This window comes from Aquarana catesbeiana, linkage group LG05 (genome assembly GCF_042186555.1).
Source record: "Aquarana catesbeiana isolate 2022-GZ linkage group LG05, ASM4218655v1, whole genome shotgun sequence".
Classification (NCBI taxonomy): domain Eukaryota; kingdom Metazoa; phylum Chordata; class Amphibia; order Anura; family Ranidae; genus Aquarana; species Aquarana catesbeiana.
The window spans coordinates 577661971-577676652 of record NC_133328.1 but is presented as its reverse complement, the minus strand read 5'-3'; the positions used below and the strand labels follow the sequence as shown (position 1 = coordinate 577676652).

The 14682-nt window shown below is 42.7% G+C and overlaps 1 protein-coding gene across 1 annotated transcript in view; it reads right to left on the bottom strand.

The window, feature by feature from the left end:
- The window catches only part of VPS13B (vacuolar protein sorting 13 homolog B), a 1301055-nt gene that overhangs the window by 38149 nt on the left and 1248224 nt on the right, over nt 1-14682 (bottom strand). The gene's annotated exons all lie outside the window — the stretch shown is intronic.

Here is a 14682-nt window from a genome sequence, read left to right as displayed (position 1 = left end):
GTATCACGGACAGTACTCACTTGTTACTGAGCCCACCAAACTGAAAATAATTGACACTGGCAGAGCTTTTTTTTTTTTTTTTTATGGTTGAACTGGATGGACTTGTGTCTTTTTTCAACCTGACTAACTATGTAAGTAACTATGTAAGAGCTTGCCTCATTAAATTGTATAAGATCTGGAATTTGTGGATAGAGTCCTCCTGCAAGGTTCAGATGTACCTATTAAAATATGTTTATTTTACTAAGTGGCTTCCTTTTCCTGACCTACAGTATGTTACAGGTGTTGGGGAGGGAGAGGGCAAGTGTGATTGTTGGTTGATTGAGTGTGGGAGTGTTAAATTTACCTGCACCTGCTGTTCCCTAAGGCCTGATTCACACCTATGCAGGTGCATTTTTTCAATACACGCTTTTGATTCATTGAAGTCTATGGAACCAAAAACCAGAAAAAGTCCCTGGCCCTTTTCATAAAATGCACAGATGTGAACTACATCCATTGGAAACTATGTTAAATGGACTGTAGTGTGTTTCCGCAAAACTGAAAACGCACTAAAAAATGCATAGGTGTGAACCAAACCTTAAAATCAGGTACTGAATGACTCTGAGCACTTTTCTATTTTCCTTTTGTAAATGTATGCCCTGGCTCGGTTGAGCCGCTCCCTACATGTAAACTATATGTAAACCAAAAATAAATACCTTCGAAAAAAAAACTATCATCGCTATAACTTTGTAGATTGTAAACTTTATTTTAATTACTGTATCATTAAATGAATAATCTTAAGGCTGCTACACTTTGAATGAGAATTTTTTTTTTTGAACAAAAAAAGGGAACCAGGTAATCACAGCACACAAAGCAGTGCACAAGGGTATAGTAATGAGAAAGATTCCATCATCAACAAAACCAGGTGTCCTGTCGCCAACATCCTAATTGTCTAGGAACAAAGAAATATCTCCCTTGGGAACGGACCAATTCGAGCCTCTAGAGAGATTCCCTACTTGAGGGGCATTCCCCTGGTGCCCCCAGGCTTGCAGTCTGTGTAGTGTCTCGTCTGTCAGGGCTCTGCAAAATGAATTGGCCCACCCTGGCCATGAACAAAGCCATATGAGCTACAAACGAAACATAATACTCCAGGTACATTGTCCAGGTACTTTGCCTCATATCTGTGGCTCTCTATGAGGTGGACCTCCGTAGAGGCAACTTTGACCTCAGGGTCGGCCATTTCTCCAACTTTCTCTGTCCGGCTCTCCTTTTGGCAACTGGCTATTATTTTTAAGTGCATGATCACACAATATGCTAAATGAGTTATTATACAAATACAGATCTCCTTGTTATTACCCCTGAAGAAAGGCATTTCAAGCCAGAAACGTGTCAGTTACTTTGGAGAATACGAAGTATCTGTATATGTATCAATATTACTCAATTTTGATATTTGTGTATTTGTCTTTGCACAGACAAGATTTTATTGTTATTGCTACGTTAAAACTTCATTTGTAATAAAATGTATTTTTTTAATAATTGGTGTTTATGTCGTCTTTAAAGTCCCGTTCCCAAGGGGGATATTTCTTTGTTCCAAGGGTATAGTAATGAACCAACCTCTAAATAGGATAGGCCTCAATTCCTGAACTCTCCATGTTCTACTTAGTAGAACATTCTATGTTTTACTTATGGTGGAGCCAGGTGGACCCGACTCCTTATGGACCTGCCGAAGTTGGTCCTCCAAGTACTTGGTGAGGGCTCTCCCGAACAGAGAGGCCACTGGTTGGGAAGAGGAAAGAAAAACACAACGGCCAATGATCCTCTGCCCAACAAACAAATGTGGACATTGGCGAGTTGAACCTAGCTCATATCCTGGGAATACTAGCAACCTTTTGAGGCATCTTTGAGCTCTACCTTTTCCCACAGCCACTGTGTAAGGAAATGTGACTTCTTTTGCTGCATTCTATTGTAATGTACTATACTGGGCTTGCACAATAAACATTGCAAGGAACAGAATGCCAAGTGAAAATCACAGTACTCCATACTAACCAATGACAATTAATTTGTCTGAAGTCAGTCCAGTGCAAGGTGGATCGGATTGATTGCTATAGATACTGCACTTTGCATATAGTTCTTTGCCTCTGTCAATGGAGAATTCAGTGTATCATGTTTATGAGTGGGTGGAGCTGAGAACCTAAGCAGAGCAACCTTACTACTGGATCCACTCAGAACTGAAATATCTCAGCAGAGGACTTCAATACAATATCAGTGGTCATATGTATCATAACTCAACCCTAAATCACAAAATGAGGTTTGCAGAAATCCCATGAGCAGTGTAATCAGGTCTATGGACTCTGGCTACTTTATAACCGACCTTGTTTTCAGGTGCGATGACACACTTTTTGCATGAAATGAGAATGCAATATATTTCCTACCCACTCAACAAAACTTTGCTGTGCCCAGAAGTACCCGGAGCTGGTTAGCAGTTCCGTTTTTTTTTTTTTTTTTTTTTTTTTTACATACTTTCAAAAAACCTCATTAAAAATCAATGCAGAACGTGTCCTGATTTGACACTCACCACAAGACAGCATTTTGCTTGGATGCGTCTATTTATTTCAACACTGACTCTGACCTCATGTTTTTATTATCCCCTGTTCTGCCCCTAAACTGGTTGACAGCTCATCACTGTGTGTCAGAGATGAGGAATGTGAGACAGCAGCATCCAAAATCTCTACTATGACAAGCACCAGACCACCGTACAGGGAAACTGGATGCACTACCAAGGTCATTTGTACGTGGTGAAATCAACTTACCACTTCACTTTTGGGAATCAAATCATCGGTTGTTTACATCAACTGTTTACATGACAACTGGCCAAAATGTTGTTTCGCCCCGAGATTGACACTTTTTCTCTAGCTGCACTATGATCACATTTTTGGCATGGTGAAGTGCGTTATCTTTACGATCTAAAAACCCTGGTCTTTGCTGCCATGTCAGCTGTTGCCTAACTACGGCTTGCAAAATATCCACCCTGAACCGCAACAAAGTGACTCGGTGCTGGACATCGTTTTTGGTAACTGTAAGCTGTACACACAGTTGGTCAGTGAAGAGAAGAGCTGGAAGTGTTGTCTGCAGGAATTCTGTTCCCTGGAGTTTTTCAGCTATCAGCTAGCTGGCCAGGCTGTGGAATGAACGATAGACCGTCCTCATTTACAATTATGATACACAGAGATAGGTTACTGAACTTAAAATGATCCTTGTCATTAATTTAAAAAACATATTTTGCATCACTTACCCTGCTCTCCTTATACCTTTCTTTGTTGTAAGCAGAGCAAGAAAAGTACAACGCTAACACACTTACACTCACCGGCCACTTTATTAGGTACACCTTGCTAGTACCAGGTTGGATCCCTTTTTGCCTTCATAACTGCCTTAATTCCCCTCAGAGATTTTGGTCCATATTGACACGATATCATCACGCAGTTGCTGCAGATTTGTTGGCTGCACATCCATGATGCCAATCTCCCGTTCCACCAGTTCCCAAAGGTGCTCTATTGGATAAGACCTGGTGACTGTGGAGGCCATTGGAGTACAGTGACCTCATTGTCATGTTCAAGAAACCAGTGGTGAGATGATTTGAGCTTTGTGACATGGTGCATTATCCTGCTGGAAGGATCCATCAGAAGATGGGGACACTGTAGACATAAAAAGGATGGACATGGTCAGCAACAATACTCAGGTAGGCCGTTGGCGTTTAAACGATGCTCATTTGGTACTAAGGGGCCCAAAGTTTGGCAAGAAAGTGTCGCCCACACCATTATACCACCACCAGTCTGAAGCGTTGATACAAGGCAGGATGGATCCATGTTTTCATGTTGTTTATGTCAAATTCTGACCCTACCATCTGAATGTTGCAGCTGAATTCGAGACTCATCAGTCCAGGCAACATTTTTCCAATCTTCTATTGTCCAATTTTGGTGATCCTGTGCAAATTGTAGCCTCAGTTTCCTGTTCTTAGCTGACAGGAGTGGCACCCAGTGTGATCTTCTGCTGCTGTAGCCCATCTGCTTCAAGGTTCGATGTGTTATGCATTCAGAGATGGTATTCTGCATTCCTTTGTTGTAACGAGTGGTTATTTGAGTTACTGTTGCCTTTCTATCATCTCGAACCAGTCTGCCCATTCTCCTCTGACATCAAGAAGGCATTTTTCTCCACACAACTGCCGCTCACTGGATATTTTCTCTTTTTCAGACCATTCTCTGTAAACCCTAGAGATGGTTGTGTGGGAAATCCCAGTAGATCAGAAGTTTTTGAAATACTCAGACCAGCCCGTCTGGTACCAACAACCATGCTACGTTCAAAATCACTAAAATCCCCATTCTGATGCTTGGTTTGAACTTCAGCAAGTTGTCTTCAGCACGTCTAGATGCCTAAATGCGTTGAGTTGTCCCATGTGATTGACTGATTAGCAATTTGTGTTACCAATTGAACAGGTACCTAATAAAGTGGCCGGTGAGTGTATTTAAAGCCCGCACTCCAGGCACACAACTGAAATACATAGGAGAGCCATTTTACCTTCCAGATGATTTATGTTTCTGTACATTCACATCACATAGCACAGCCAGGCAGATGAGACCACTATCAGTAAGGAGATGCTGTGGTGTCTTCTCTCTCCCCACAGCCTGCTGACTGGACAGTGAGGGAGCATCAACAGACTATTGAGGGCATCTCTCTGCTCAGTCTGCTCTTCTCTGTATGAGCATGTTCCTTGTCAACATATTTTCGTTGTTGTGCTGACTGGCTCCCAGCCTATGTGCTGATGTGTAAGGGGATCCATGCGTTTAATGTCAAGTCAAATTCAGATACATCCTTTCCAGCACATCCTTCCTGAGGACTGGTGCCCAGATCTGGACAGCATACTCCAGGTGAGGCCGGACCAGAGTCTTGTAGAGTGGGAGAATTATCGCTTTATCCCTGGAGTTAATCCCCTTTTTAATGCATGCCAATATTCTGTTTGCTTTCTTAGCAGCAACTTGGCATTGCATGCCATTGCAGAGCATACTAGGACCCTCAGGTCCTTTTCCATCCTAGAATCCCCCAGAGGTTCACCCCCTAGTGAGTAGATTGCGTTCATATTTTTGCCACCCAAATACATTATTTTACATTTTTCTACATTAAACCTCATTTGCCATGTAGGTAAGGTTTCCACATCCTGAGGAGAAGTTATTGCCCTGTTTAGCTTAGTGTTGTCCGCAAATACGGAGATTGAGCTGTTTATCCAATCCTCCAGGTTCCCACCCCTGACCATTCCAAGTATTCCCCTTTTATCACAACCCTCTGAACACGCCCTTGTAGCCAGTTTTCAATCCATGTACTCATCCTATGGTCCATGCCAACAGACCCTTCTTTGTACATTAAACCTTTATGGGGAACTGTGTCAAATGCTTTTGCAAACCCCAGATACACCACGTCTACAGGCCTTCCTTTATCTAGATGGCAGCTCACTTCCACATAGAAGGTTAATAGGTTGGTTTGGCAAGAACGATTCTTCATGAATCCATGCTGATTACTGCTAATGATACCATTTTCATTACTAAAATCTTGTATATAGTCCCTTATCATCCCCTCCAAGAGCTTGCATACTATTGATGTTAGACTAACTGGTCTGTAATTCCCAGGGATGTATTTTGGCCCTTTTTTTAAATATTGGTGCTACATTGGCTTTTCCCCAATCAGCTGGTACCATTCCAGTCAGTAGACTGTCAGTCAAGTAATTGCCAGACCATTGTTCCTAATTTTTACTGAGTTCCCTAAGGACCCTCGGGTGCAAGCCATCCGGTCTCTGTGATTTATTAATGTTAAATTTCCCAAGTCTATTTCTAATTCTGTCCTCAGGAAGCACCCTTATGGCCAACAGTGTGTCATGAGGACAGTTTTGGTTACTGAATCCCCTGGATTCCCTCGTGAAGACTGAGGAGAAGAATAGATGAAATACCTTCACCATCTCCCCATCCTTTGTAACCAGATGTCCTTCCTCATTCTTTATGGGGCCAATATGGTCTGTCCTCCCTTTTATACTGTTTATATACTTAAAGAATTTCTTTTTGGTCTCCTCAGCTGTGTGTCTTTCGTGTTCTATCTTAGCCGCCCTAATTGCACCCTTACATATCTTGCATTCTTTTTAAAGTCTAAATGCTGATGATGATCCCTCAGCCTTGTATTTTTTGAAGGCCTTCTCCTTTGCTTTTATATGCATTTTTACATTAGAGTTAAGCCGTCCAGGACTTTTGTTTGCTCTTTTAAAATTTATTTCCCAATGGGATTCACTGACTAATGCCCTTATTTAATATGCTCTTAAAGCAAACCCATCTCTCCCCCGTGTTCCTTGCTTCTAAAGCCTCGTACACACAATGCGATTGTTGGCAGGAGATTGTCTGTTGACAGACTGTTGTCCTAAAAACTTACTGTTAATATGCTCCTTTTGACAATTGTTGTCCAGCTTTTGGCCAACAAATGTTGGATAGCAGGCTAGTAAATTTTTGGAGGACAGCGGTTTGACGTCAGATTTTCGTATGGTCAGTACACAAATCCGTCACACAAAAGTTGAAAGTACAAACACAACAATGCTCACCAAACATGAAATTAGCAGAAGGGGCCCAAAGGGTGGTGGTCAAGAGCTGAAATTCCTCGTAGTACGTCACTACGTTCGTGTTTGTTGCACGACAATTGTGTACCGATAGTATGCAAGACAAGATCCTGGCACACACCCTTTTGACAAAAATCACAAAATCAAAACTCAACACACAGGTACTCCCAACACTCGGTTACATTGGCGATGCGTCCATTAGGTGCGCTCGGACGCCGCCCTCTCTCTCCAGCCACCCCCTCTGTGTACTATGGATAGATTCATGCATTGCATGCATCTCAGCCAATCAGGAGGCCCGGATGTAATACCGGGCACCTGATTGGCTGAAGGTAGAGGTGATCGCATTGACCGCCATGCGGAACAAGAAGATGACGCGCACGGAGTACGACTCCATCACGGCGCTACACGTCCCACATCTCACTGCCTGACCTACAACCACGATAGGGTAAGTGCCAAGCAGACAACAAGTGGGTGGGGGGGACACAGTGGCTGCATATTATGGGCTCAAAGCTGCAATTGATGGAGCACAGTTGGCTGCATTTGTGGGGCACAGTGGCTGCATATTATGGGCACAGAGGCTGCAATTGATGGGGCACAGTTGGCTGCATTTGATGAGCACAGAGTCTGCATATGATGGGCACAGTGGCTGCATACGATGGGCACAGTGGCTGCAATTGATGTTTTTGTTTCAGAATTTTTCAGTTCGTTTGCACCCCCCCCAAAAATTGTGAGCACCAACCGCCACTGCTCAGGTACTATCTGACACTGATACTCAATACAGCCCATGTGCACTCGCAGCACTCGAGTACTTACAATACAAATGTACACGGGTAATCACACTACACAGGTACTTTGACCCCTGTTTTAAACTCTGGTTTTTAACTCACCACTCACAGTCCAGTACCACTTGGTCCAAGTTCCAGCAAGCAAAAAGTGGCAAGCTCAAAGATGAGCAGGCTCAAAATGAGTTCTACAAAAAGTTATATAAGCCTCAAGCAATTGTGACCAATTAACCACTCCCCTTAATTAGTAGGCTGAAGGAAGGAAAGAAAAAAAAAAAAGGCTGTTTAAAAAGTGATTGGCTACCAGTGTCACGGGAGTGGGGGGCAGGGCTGAGTCCTGCTAACTGTGTCAATGGACGCAGCAGCAGGGCCGGGAGTGAGCACGCACGGGTGACCCCAGGGAAAGCCTAAAACAGGAGCGTAGTCCTGCACTTCCATTCCTGGCATCTTGCAAGAGCTCCTGACCACAGAGAATTTAACGCACTGCACAAGTCTTCAATGGGCAGTTTTAATCCAGAAAAATAGAGGTATACCCTCCATCAGAAATGGCAGCACAGGGACAGCTTCATTGAGAGCTGATACAGTTATACCTTAAAAAACAGCCACGAAACTGCATTTGAATTTGCATCTCTAAATTTTACGTTTTCGGGCTTACTGTATAAAAGTAGAGGGACTAAAATATAATGGACACAAATTCCCCTTTTTTCATTCATTCTTCTTCAAATGACAGAAGCATAGAACATTTTATAGCAATTCAACACTTCCAGGAATGTCAGAACCTTCACTTTACAAAGAGTTCTGCCCTTTCCTGCTACATTAGTTGTATTTGCTGGTGTGCAGCTCCCAGCCCTCCAGCATGTCATGCCTATCATACAGCATAACTGGGGCTGACAGCAGGAGTCACACACCAGAAAGCTAGCAACAGACACCCCAAAATGTTTGTTGTCATGTGACCATTAGGGGTTATGGTGTCTGATCTTATTATTGCATTACTAAGGCTAGCCAGGAAACTAAGGTCGGAGGATAATAAATTAGTAAAGACTATAATATTATAACCCCTAATAATTGTTCTAGGAATTATTCCTTCCACCTCCTACCCCCATGATCCAACCTATAATAACATCTCAATTGCTAACATGTAATATATATATATATATATATATATATATATATATATATATATATATCAATCAATCAGTCCCTGACTTCAAGGATCTTACAATCTAAGGCCCCTTTCACATGGGTGCCATTGCTAAGTGGAATCCGCTTGCTCTCCGCTGATCCCCGCTGAGCAGGCGGATGACAGGTCCCTGTCCACTCCGCTATGCGGAGCAGACATGAACACCATCCCAGTCTTCTCTATGTGGCAATCAGATGGAAACGGACCACCTGTACATTTCCGTCCGATGCCATCTGATCAGATCGGATGGCGGCGGGTGTCAGCGGACATCCGCTACTCCATAGAGGACAATGCAGGGTCTGATCAGGTCCGCTTCAAAAACTGACAGGCAGACCTGATCGGACAGCCCGTGTCAAAGGGACCTTAGGTTCCGAACTCACATTCATACATATACACACATATAAGAGCCAATTTAGACAGCAGCCAATTAACTTTTTTTTGTGTGGCAGGAAACCTGAGTACCTGGAGGAAACCCACACAGGCACAGGGAGAACATGCATTGAACTTATTTGAATTTGTAAATATCCAGTCCTTGACAGGCAGCGCTTGCTTGCATTACAAAGCAAAAGGGGATTCCAGGTTACTGACAAAAGGGAGCTGGGTGGCAATGCTTGGATGTAAAACGGACCAGGTAGTCTGTGCTCCTTGTGTGCATCTCAAAGATTACTTTTTAGTTTGGACTGAAGTTGTACCTTTAAGCAAGGATAATTGTTCAGGCCAAAGTTTTGCTAAGTACAATCCCAGCACTGAGCAGACCTTTGCTATAAAAAATATATTTTTTTCCCTGAGAAACCCTAATTTTTCATTGCCAAACAACTGTTTTATTTCATCTCCATTTGTGTAGAAGGGTGACATCCTGCTGCTGATTAGATCTCCTACCAGCCCTTGCTGCAGATTGGTTTTGGCAGGGTCACCATAGGACAGCTAAAACCATATGACTGGTGGATGCTTAGTGGTAGAACTAGTCTCCACTGCTCATTATATCTCTGTTTGTGCTATAGGTTATATCAGCCCCTCACAAGGCGCTTTTCACACATGTTCCAAGAGCTGAAGTGTCTATTAGGCAGCAGAGGAATGCAGTGTATCTGTTTTAGCTTTCTACTTAACCAGTGTATTAGACAATTACGCCTCATTAAGGAACTGGCATGCACACACATCTGCTTTGTCTCAGCAGTGCTAACCATTGACATGTCCTGCATAGACTTCTGCATTGTGATCTTTTCTTCTGAAGAGCAGACAAAACCGTTAGATGCAACAATCTCAGAAAGGGGAAATATGTTAATGTACGGCTGTTTCACAGGTTACAAATGGCTTTTAGTTTCTTTGACACTTTTTCATTACGGCCATAGATGTTCCTGTGAAACTTCATACATTGGGCTAAACAGAGGGACCAAGTAGCTGTCACAGATGTTTTAAAGTAACATTATAGGTTAGAGACGTAGGATCAAACGCCAGAGCCTGTTCGCTGGTCTCCAGCCATGGATCAATGACAACCACACAGCTGCGCTGTGCAGGCTTACGAATGTAACTGGAGAGACGTTAGAGCAAAGTTATTCTGATCGAGGATCAACACTAAGCAACAAGTAAAATCAATCTGTAAACTGCTAATTCTGTCCAGGAAATATCATAACTGTGCTTAAGTCAGAAGGTCTGCTCAATGTACCTTTAAAGTGAACCTGGCAGGGTTCACAAAGTGTTTGAACTGACCATACGTTTGAAGAAGTGCAGGCACAACAAATGCAATCCTTGACTGTATGCCTGGGGAAGCAACCTATCCTGTCTGCATACTGAATAGAGGCCTCAACCTGAGCTCTGACTGATTAGCTGCACTAGACTCTGCGGGGGCACTGCTTAGTCCTTTTTATTGGCCACTGGTGCACTTTGACTAGTAGGTGAAGTAAGGGACATAACTTTAAAGTCATACCAAAGGAGAGGCCTCTGTTAAGCGTGCATTCAGGATAAGCTGGCTCGCTGGGTGCACAGTAAAGGGCTATGTTTAAAAACGTTAGCTGTATTGTCAGTTTACTTTGAAAAATCCGACAGCTTCACTTTAAACTGTTGGGCAAGATTCAGCAGGCACCAGTACCCAAGATAGCCTAAATACAAAACCTCTACCAAACAAATGAAACCTTCATATTTTTCCACGCATACAACAGAGAAATCATACATGCTCCAAAAAGTATAAGACTTGAAACATACAACAACAACCCATATTATACCAAAACTGAATACATTTTCAGGTCATTGAATTAGCATATTCAGCAGAAGTAGGCTTAAGCCATCTTTCACATGGACGGTACTTCTGTTTTTTGACTCGTGGTGCAAAATGGACACTTATATCCACCTACATTGGCCCACCTCTGGTTTCATCAGTAAAGGTGGACCTAAACGCAAACTTTTTTCCATCTGGTTCGACAGACCTAAATGGATGCAGAGTTGGGTAGATGTAGGCAGAAGCAATTCTGCTCACATCTGCCCACCCATATGGATTATGGGTCTGTTTTTTTTTTCCATAGAGAAAAATACAGAAAAGACACAGATGACATCAGTTCAGCAAAGGATCAGTCTAGGATGCCATGCTGGATGAACGGATGCTGGCTGTGTGAATGGGGCCTTACCCTTTTGGCACAGCAATGTCCTGCACTATGATAAGTCTTCCTACACAATGTGCAGTATGTGGACACAAAAGCAGTAGTGGGTGTTCCAATCTTAGTACATTCAGGGAAAGAAAAACTGGAAAAACTGCACCCTAATCTACACAGCTCCTGCCTGCTGCAGTTACTATAGCAATGCACGTAAGGGGGGGGGGGGGAACTCACTGAGAGAATGTTGCCCTATCACAGGGGTCTCCAAAACTTCTAAACAAAGGGCTGGTTTATTGTCCTTCAGACTTTAGGGGGGCCAGTGAGAGTAGAAAATGCCTCAGTGTCAGTGCGAGTAATAAAAAATTACAGTGCGAGGAGAAATAGTTCCCCAATCATTGGTATTAGTTGGAGTAATAGTACCTAATTGTTTATATCAGTGGGAGGAATAGTGCCCTATCACTGGTGTCAGTGGAAGAAAAAAATGTCCCATTGTTGGTGTCAGTGAGAGGAATGGTTCCCCACTGTTGGTATCAGTAAGTGGAATGGTGCCTCCTATTTGGTGTCAGTGGAAGGAATAGGGCCAGGTAAAGGCAAGCAAAGGGCTGCTGTTTGGAGACCACTGTCCTATCACATAACACCAGCTGAGTTTACAGTTTACTTTACATCAGTCTGTGATTGGTCAGGACAAAAAGAGCAGGGCTCTAGGATTGCAGTTTGATCGGTAGTCAGAAATTCCTTGCTGTAATGAGTGATGTGCTGAAAGAACAGTTTATAAAACATACATACAGTACACACATGTATGAAGAGAGTGCAGCTTGGCAAGCAGGAATATGTAGCATTACAACCTTGAATGTAAGCTTCAAATGTAATGGAATCCTTAGCTTTGAAACTCTCCACCTTTAGCACAGAGGGGTCTGTTTTGCTGGGTCTTGTCGGCCCAGGAGATGCAACACCACACTGGGATGAATATTCCACTGAAAATCATTGTAACTTAAAACGTGGACTAAAGGCCCCTGACCCCAATGGGAAGAGAATATCCTTCTATTACTGTAATTTATAAAACTATGGAAGATGAGCATCCTTTTATTACTAATTCCACATAACGTGGGTTCCTACAGAACAGATTATCATTTCAGAAAGTTGAGAGATAATGGTAAAGAAGGAAACACAGTATGAAGGCAAAAAACACATCCTTGCCTCAGCTCTGGTTAAATGGACCACAGAGAACTAATATGCAAACTTTATAATGGCTTTTCAAAACAACAAATGCAGCACAATATAGAGGGCGGATAAAAATTTTAGAGCAGCATAACACCGTCGGCAGCAAAAATAGTACATTTTGCATAGATATGTACACATCAGGCCAAACTGAGGGACAGTCCCTCCAAATAAGGGACAGTTTAAATTGAAAGTTAAGTGTTTGTAAGATAGTAATAGACATATTCCTGGTGAATGTGGTTCAATCCCTTCGCTCCGACAGACTCCTGCCCCTTTGAGAGTTCTAAAAGCTGGGAGGCGGAGGTGGGCATTCAGGTCATGTGACCGCTGTGATTGACTGTCACAGCAGTCACGTGATCAGAAAGCTCCCGACCGCAAATATGTGTTGGGAGCTTACCGATCCCTGCTGGCTACGGTGCGTTCGCAGCACGGTAAGTTGTTTTAACAGGGCTTGGCGTTAAGGCCCACCCACCGAGAGGCCGCATATATGCGTACGGCCGCCACCAAGAGATTAAAATGCAATTACTGATTAAACCACTAGTGAATGCTTGGTGAATGTCATACTCTCACTGCTTTAAAATATACCCCTAGAAATCAAATGTAAGTTTCCAGGAAAAAAAGCACGTATTTTATTAAGATATTGATCCACATTTAAAATCTAGGACATTCCTGGGAAAACAAAAACCTGAAACTCTCCATGGAAACCAGTAACAGTTGTTGGCCATACAAAAGATACACAAGGGTGTTTTACCTGGTCTTCCATGTGCACCCAAATAAAGTAATAAGATGGTGGGAATCCCCTTTAGTGTCTGGCAAACTTGTCTATGTCATGCTTGCCAGTAAAGCAATTCAAGCGGGAGGGAAAAAACTGTTTAAAGTGAAAACTATTAGGAGACTGTCGGGTCTAATTAGCTTTTAGATGGAATTTCATTAATGTGTGTGAAAATCAAGGTTTAACATTAATTGGATCAGTGACCCATAACCGGGTCCTGAATGATGGTACCAAACATAATACTGTGCTAATTAAGGACATTTCTTCACCATTGATCTCCGGGTGCTGCATGCTTGTCAGGTCAGCTCCACTCACAGGGAACTTTGACATCTGTGAACTAACCCATCCTCAACAGCAGTGAGGGCAAGCGTCTCACTTCATCCGTAAGACATTAGATGGGGATTAAGAAGGCTTCTAGCAAATATGTTAATTAACGGACTCTGTACATGATCCTATATCAGGTGACACTTCCTTTCTGTCAGCTTAAAGGAAAACGATCACATAGCATCAGTATGCATTCACTATGTAATAATAAAGGAGAACTACAGTCAGAATAAATATGAGCAGTACATATAATCTCAAGCAACGTGTATTTGTTCGTAATTCTTTTGTTTGATTGTGAGCTGCATGACTTGCATATGAGCGGTCCTAATCACCTAAGTTTGTGGGTGGTTGGGTAGTAAAGGTTTTCTGGTGAATCAGTCGTCATTGCATATTATGGCTAGATGAGGGTCCTGACTACACAGAAGCAGCATAAACTCAAAGCCAACTGAAAGAGACCTTGTCATCATCTCATGCATATTGCGATAAAGATGTTATGTAGATCTACTTTCATTTCAAAAGTTATGATCGTCTTTCTTTTTTTTTTATTCTGTACGGCAAACAGTGGCTTTAATCCTCTCTTCTGGAACGTCAGAGGTCCTGTGTGAAAGCCTGTAGCACCCTCAGCAGGCGGAGAGGCCTCACTTAATCTGCAAAGACTGTCTTTGCAGATCACACAAGGATTCTCCAACCCTTGCCAGGAGAACGAGGAACATCAGGTCCAGGGAGAAGGTGATGTGGTATCAAGCTGGCACAGAAAGCCTTCTGAAAGTTTTAGAGGAACAGAATATTAAAACTTCTGTTTGCAGCACACCATCGGTGCAGAATGAAAAGAAGGGCAACCATAACTAATGAAAAATGTTGATTCCAGTCTCCAGAGCCTCTCCCATCCTCTGGAACTCTCTACCTCAATCTGTCCGGCTATCTCCTACTCTGGCTGCCTTTAGGCGATCCTTGAAAACTCATCTCTTCAGGGAAGCCTATCACACCTCCAACTAATCTTTTATACTTTTCCATCAGCTCATCCCCCACAATTATAACCTTTTATACCACTTGCCCCGTCCTATTAGATTGTAAGCTCTTATGAGCAGGGCCCCCTTAACCTTCTTGTATTTTATTGTATTGTAACTGTAATGTCCCCCCTTTTTTTATTGTAAAGCGCTGTGTAAACTGTTGCCATTATATAAATCCTGTAGAATAATAAT